This window comes from Camellia sinensis, chromosome 4 (genome assembly GCF_055761805.1).
Source record: "Camellia sinensis isolate YWXY chromosome 4, ASM5576180v1, whole genome shotgun sequence".
In the NCBI taxonomy this organism is placed as follows: Eukaryota; Viridiplantae; Streptophyta; class Magnoliopsida; order Ericales; family Theaceae; genus Camellia; species Camellia sinensis.
Genome location: NC_138964.1, coordinates 165,036,222 through 165,042,842, shown reverse-complemented (window position 1 = coordinate 165,042,842; position 6,621 = coordinate 165,036,222). Strand labels below are relative to the sequence as shown.

Here is a 6,621-nt window from a genome sequence, read left to right as displayed (position 1 = left end):
GATAGTCTCCTTATAACCTAATTGACATTATATAAAATTATACTATACAAATTCAACACAAATACAACATATATAAATATGCTTTATAAAATCAATACATATAACACTTTTTTTTAATGTATATATAAATATATAATATAAGATTAATATATATATATAACACCTTTTATATGTAAAAAAATATAAATATATATAAATATTTAGATTAATTATATATAATTAAATACCACATTAAACTAATTAAATATCACATTAAATTAATTAAACAACACATTAAATTTGCATGTAATCGCGCAATTAATAAAATAAAAAATAAAATAAAGTAATAATAAATAAATAATAACCTACGAAAAATTAGGGTTGCTACAATAAGAAGTTATAACTAAGTTATATCCAACGCTATAATGTGTTATAACTAAAGATTACAATGATCACAACTGCGACATATGATAGATATTTTTTTTTGCGGTGTGTTTTATAGAATTTCTTTACTCAACTTATCTTTTTTTTTTTTAAATTTTTCAATCCACCTAAAATAGTTACTGTCACAATCCAAATCCGGTACTCAAAGGCTCGGCGTCGCAACAAGATAAAAATAAAATAATTCGAATAATTTTGTAATCGTAGCGCAAACGAATAAATTAAAATAAAATAATTGGGTACCAAATGTTTATTAAAAGGAAACACAAATAGTCATTTAGGTTTTATTGTATTACAAGAGTCCGATAAAAAAAGAAGAAGATAGAAATCTTAAAAAAAAGAAATAAAAAGAAACAACACAGCGATTCAGTCCCCATCTTAATCCCGCTAAATCTCGTCACCTGAAAGGGGTAACAGCTATAAGCATATAGCAGAGTGAGAAATATTATACTGTGAGTATATGGACACAAAATAGCTATAGATAGTTATTTAAGCTAAAACATTTAAGTTGCATAAATAAATTATTTAAGTGGCAGAAACTGTGTCACGCCCCAAAATTTGAACAATTAAATATTAAATTAGGACTAAACCCTAATTAATATTCCATCATCCAAATCCTAGGGGTGAAACAAAAAACTAAAACGCCAACCCAAACCATCCACCATAAATTTATAACTAACAAATACCTCAACATTAAAGTAACAATACAAAGTCAAAATAACTTAAATAAAGTATGGTTACAAACCATGCCAAATTATTCCAATACTAAAGTCATAAAATAAATAAATACATAAACTATTACAACCTTAAGCTCAAGAAAACAAAAGAAATCTAAGAGATATGCCCAACAACTATATTTACTTCTCGTCACCACCGTAGCCTCAACTAATCCTGCAAAGGAAGCTCGGCTGCGCACAAACAGAACGCACCCGAGTTGCCAAGAGACAAAACGGGTCAGTATACATGTATACTGATATGAGTACAAGAATTGACACCCACGTGTCCACCAGACACAAACAAAAAGTACATTAAATTCTTATTACAGGACAAGACAAGTAGTTCCAACAGCACCGAGACGAATGGGTAGTTTCTTGAGACACGGTGGCATTTAGTTTCTTGTCCGTACACAACGAAATATAAATTGATTATAGAATAGACAATATAGAAAAAAAAAAATATGGTGGGTCAGCCCTGCATAAAAAAGTTAGTAAGACCCACCATCCTGCAAAACAAATAAAGTTAGTATAATTTAATCATAAGTAACTTGTTGAAACAAATATAAAATTACACCGTTTCATACTTAAATAATTCGAATTGATCAAAACTCAAAGAACGAAAGTTGTACATAATCAAATTTCCTATAAGACAATGCGAACGAATTTAACAGAAACTGAACAGGTTAAGAGAAAAACTTGATATAAAAAATCTAGACAGAATTCAATCGAAAAATCTGAAGCTGAAAACGAACCAAAACTGCCCTAAGATGATTTTTTTCGAAAAATTTCAAAACACGAAAAGTGTGCAGAATGATGTTTTACTTCAGTTTACGCAAAACCAATAAAAATGAGCTCGTTTCATGGGTTAAAACAGCCTTTAAAATTTGCATTACCAAAATGAATCAAACCGACAATAACCAAGGTCATCCGATTATAAGTTCTAATCGATATTTTTAATAAAAAGCTACAACACAAAAGTTGTCCAAAACCACGTATACATGCCTCTCCTCAAATTTCATAATTTATTGAGGTCGATTACTATTTTTCAAGATGTACAAATCAATAAACTCATAATTAAATTTTTGTACCTTAACTCCACCACTTCGGCCCTCCCCTTCCGACCTACACATATATCCCATGTGCCTCCCGTACCTAACACTGCTCCGAAGCCAAACTTGCACGGGGATATCGTCTCGAGTTTGACTCACACTCCCCGGATGGTTAGCATATACGTACGCGCGTAAATCAAAGCACTCGTCTACTCATGAGAACGAGGCAACAATATAAATAACATCTCATCAACATCATGAGACAAATATAACAATGTCGGGCATAAGGCATTAAACAACTCTCATAATCCTCACTTTTTTATACACTCTTTCTCCCCATCACTCAAATAAAATAACAATTCATGGAGTCATGGTGGAGTATAAGGAATTTATCTATAGGTTCATAATTAATTTTAATTTCATAAGACCATGAGTGTAATTACAACCATAAAATAAATCCATATAAAAATCATAAACATGGCATACACAACTAATCCAAATAAGTAAAATCAATCCTTCATTTACATGCAAATATATAATCAATCCAACATCAAATAAAAATAAATAAATAAAAATAACGAATCAATCCATCCTCTAACCAATATCTATGGATTCTAGGTTTATTTTAATTTTATATAATCATGAGTGTGATTACAATCATAAAATCAATCCATATAAAAATCCTAAATCTTGCATATACAATTAATCAAAATAATTAAAATCATTCAATCATTTAAAAACCCTAAACCTTATAGAAACAACTAATCAAAATAATTGAAATCAATCAATCATCTATAAACCCTAAACCTTGCATACATAACTAAACAAAATAATTAGAATTAATCAATCATCTAAAAAAAACTAAACTTTACCTACATAACTAATCAAAATAATTAAAATCAATCTATAATCTTTATGTAAATATAAAATCAAACTAATATTAAATAAATAAATAAAAACAAAGAATTAAATATAAATTAAGGGAAGAGGATTTTGTACTCACAATATTATTTTTGAAGATCAAAGAATCACTCAAAGAATTAATAAAGTCACCCAAAATAAAACCCTAAACCTTGCATACCCAACTAATGCAAATAATTAAAATCAATCAATCATCCAAAAAAACTCTAAACCTTACATACACGTCTAATGTAAATAATAAAAAATTAGTCAATCGTTTAAAAATTCTAAACCTTACATATCCAACTAATTAAAATAATTACAATCAATTAATTATCTAAAATCTTAAACCTTACATATACATCTAATCAACATAATTAAAATTAATCAATTACCTAAAAATCCTAAACCTTACATATACATCTAATCAACATAATTAAAATTAATCAATTATCTAAAAATCCTAAACCTTACATATACATCTAATCAACATAATTAAAATTAATCAATCATCTAAAAAAATCCCAAACCTTACCTACCCAACTAATTAAAATTATTACAATAAATTAATCATCTAAAAATCATAAACCTTACATATACGTCTAATCAACATAATTAAAATTAACCAATCATCTAAAAAAAATCCCAAACCTTACATACCCAACTAATTAAAATTATTACAATCAATTAATCATCTAAAAAAAATCTTAAACCTTACATATATGTCTAATCAACATAATTAAAATTAATCAATCATCTAAAAAATCTCAAACCTTACATACCCAACTAATTAAAATTATTACAATCAATTAATCATCTAAAAATCTTAAACCTTACATATACGTCTAATCAACATAATTAAAATTAATCAATCATCTAAAAAATCTCAAACCTTACATACCCAACTAATTAAAATTATAACAATCAATTAATCATCTAAAAAAATCCTAAACCTTACATATACGTCTAATCAACATAATTAAAATTAATCAATCATCTAAAAATCTTAAACCTTACATACCCGACTAATTAAAATTATTACAATCAATTAATCATCTCAAAAATACTAAACCTTACATATACGTCTAATCAACATAATTAAAATTAATCAATCATCTAAAAATTCTAAACCTTACATACCCAACTAATTAAAATTATTACAATCAATTAATCATCTAAAAATCTTAAACCTTACATATACGTCTAATCAACATAATTAAAATTAATCAATCATCTAAAAATCATAAACCTTACATACCCAACTAATTAAAATTATTACAATCAATTAATCATCTAAAAATCTTAAACCTTACATATACGTCTAATCAACATAATTAAAATTAATCAATCATCTAAAAATCATAAACCTTACATACCCAACTAATTAAAATTATTACAATCAATTAATCATCTAAAAAATACTTAAAGTTTACCTACACAACAAATCAAAGTAATTAAAATCAATCACTTATCTAAGAACCCTAAACTTTACATATACTACTAGTCAAAATAATTAAAATTAATCTATCATCTATAAACCCTAAATCTTATATCCACAACTAATCAAAATAATTAAAATTAATCTATCATCTTTATGTAAAACAAAATCAAACTAACATCAAACAAATAAAAATAAATAAATAAGTAAAACAGCGAATTAAACATAAATCAAACAAAGTAAATTTTATACTCACAATATTATTTTGTAGATCAAAGAAATATTTAGAAGATTAATGGAGTCACCAGAACAAAACCCTAATCTTTTCTTCCTTTTCCCCTTTCTTCCTTGCAGCCGTCCCTCTCTTTGCTCCCCCCTCTCTCTCTCTCTCTCTCTCGCCCTTTTCCCCGTGGCTGCTTAGGGTTCCTTAAAAACTCATACACCTAGTTGAATTCTTATATTTTATTATATATATAATATTCTAATTTCCTATTATAATCTAATATGATTATTATATAATATAACATAATTACAATATATAAAAATATAAATATAAGATTAAATATATATCTATATATTTATACGGAAGTGATTGAGGGCCCTAAATTTCGGGGCTCGAATGCCCCGAAATTCCACTTTAAGTAAAAAAAAAAAAAAAAAAAGGAAAAAAGAAAGAAAAAAAGAAACAGTTTCCAAAAATGGAAATTAGGGGCATTAGGGGCAAATTTTTTAGGGCCACCAATCATTTTCCATATTTATATCACCTCTCTTTTTTTTATATAGAACAAACATAAATATTTAAAGATTAATAATATATAATTAAATGACACATTTAATTAATTAATTACCACATTAAATTCATTAAATACCACATTAAATTCTCATGTAACCTACACAATTAATAAAGTCAAAAATAAAATAAGATATAATAATCATAATAATAAATAAATGACTTAAGAAAATTAGGGTCGCTACAAACTGAAATAAAAATTTCGTGAATAACTATAATTACGGTACAGAACAAAACAGAATAGGGGCCACCGGAGTGACAATCAGGACAGGGGTCAATGGATCCATGACAAACGGGGGACCGCAAGGTGGTGGGCCAATGGTTATTTAAATTCCCAAGACATGGGACTCCGGTGGTAGTACTTATAGAAAATAATTGGTTACAAGATCATTATCAAATAATTTCTAAAATTTAAATAAACATGTCCATGGGTTTTAATTTAAGCAATTAGAATTCAGAAAATAATCTACGTAATTGAAACATTAACATAACTATAAAACATAAATTATATAAAATAAATTATGATAACTCAAAATATTCATAAAATATATCATGCTAACTAAAGATATATTTAAAACATATTATAATAATTCAAAATATAATATAATTCACCATAAAAATACTCCTAAATTATTCTGAGCTCACTCCCCGTTTATTGTGTTTCTTGCTCTACTCTAGTACTGTATTGCTCGGATGTTTCTTTCTACAACACACAACCTATTTACATTGAACCAAAAGTGGGGCCCAAGCAACATGGCATACACGCAAATAATTTCCCTCAATGTCGCTTGTCTTGGCCTTCAATTTGCTCTCCCCTATTGCCATATGTTTCACCCTTTAGTTTTTTCATCTCTATGCATTCACCAAGGGCCAAGTTGACCCTTGGCCCACACCGAAATTTACCCTTTCATTTTATTTTTTCCTTTTTTTTAAAAATTCAATTCTAAAGGTTATAATTTCTAAAATTGCCTACAAATATATGTTAGTTTCACGTCTAAAAAATCTCACCGCCCAACTATAAAAATATCACTTACTACTTACTAAAATATTTAACGTCTGGTGTCTCACAATTTATTTCATTAACAATTTAATCGATTAATTCTCAATTTCTTAAACTATGCATTTATTTATTTTTTTTATTATTATTATTATTTATTGATTTTTTTTTGAGTTCTATTTATTGCACTATTAAATTTTAAAAAAAAATTCGGGTGTCACAATTACTCCACAATATTTGTATAAAATTTAACCTCAAATCCTTCAATTTAAAATTCACATCTATCCAAATAAACTCTTAATATTTACGTT

The 6,621-nt window shown here is 26.8% G+C and overlaps 1 long non-coding RNA gene across 1 annotated transcript; it reads right to left on the bottom strand.

The window, feature by feature from the left end:
- Positions 1 to 1,113: 1,113 nt before the first annotated feature.
- LOC145823493 (uncharacterized) lies at positions 1,114 to 4,885 on the bottom strand. The gene is made up of 2 exons (XR_014365773.1): positions 4,780 to 4,885; positions 1,114 to 1,328 (listed from the first exon to the last, which is right to left on the bottom strand). It is a non-coding gene; the product is annotated as an uncharacterized LOC145823493 (long non-coding RNA).
- Positions 4,886 to 6,621: the final 1,736 nt, after the last annotated feature.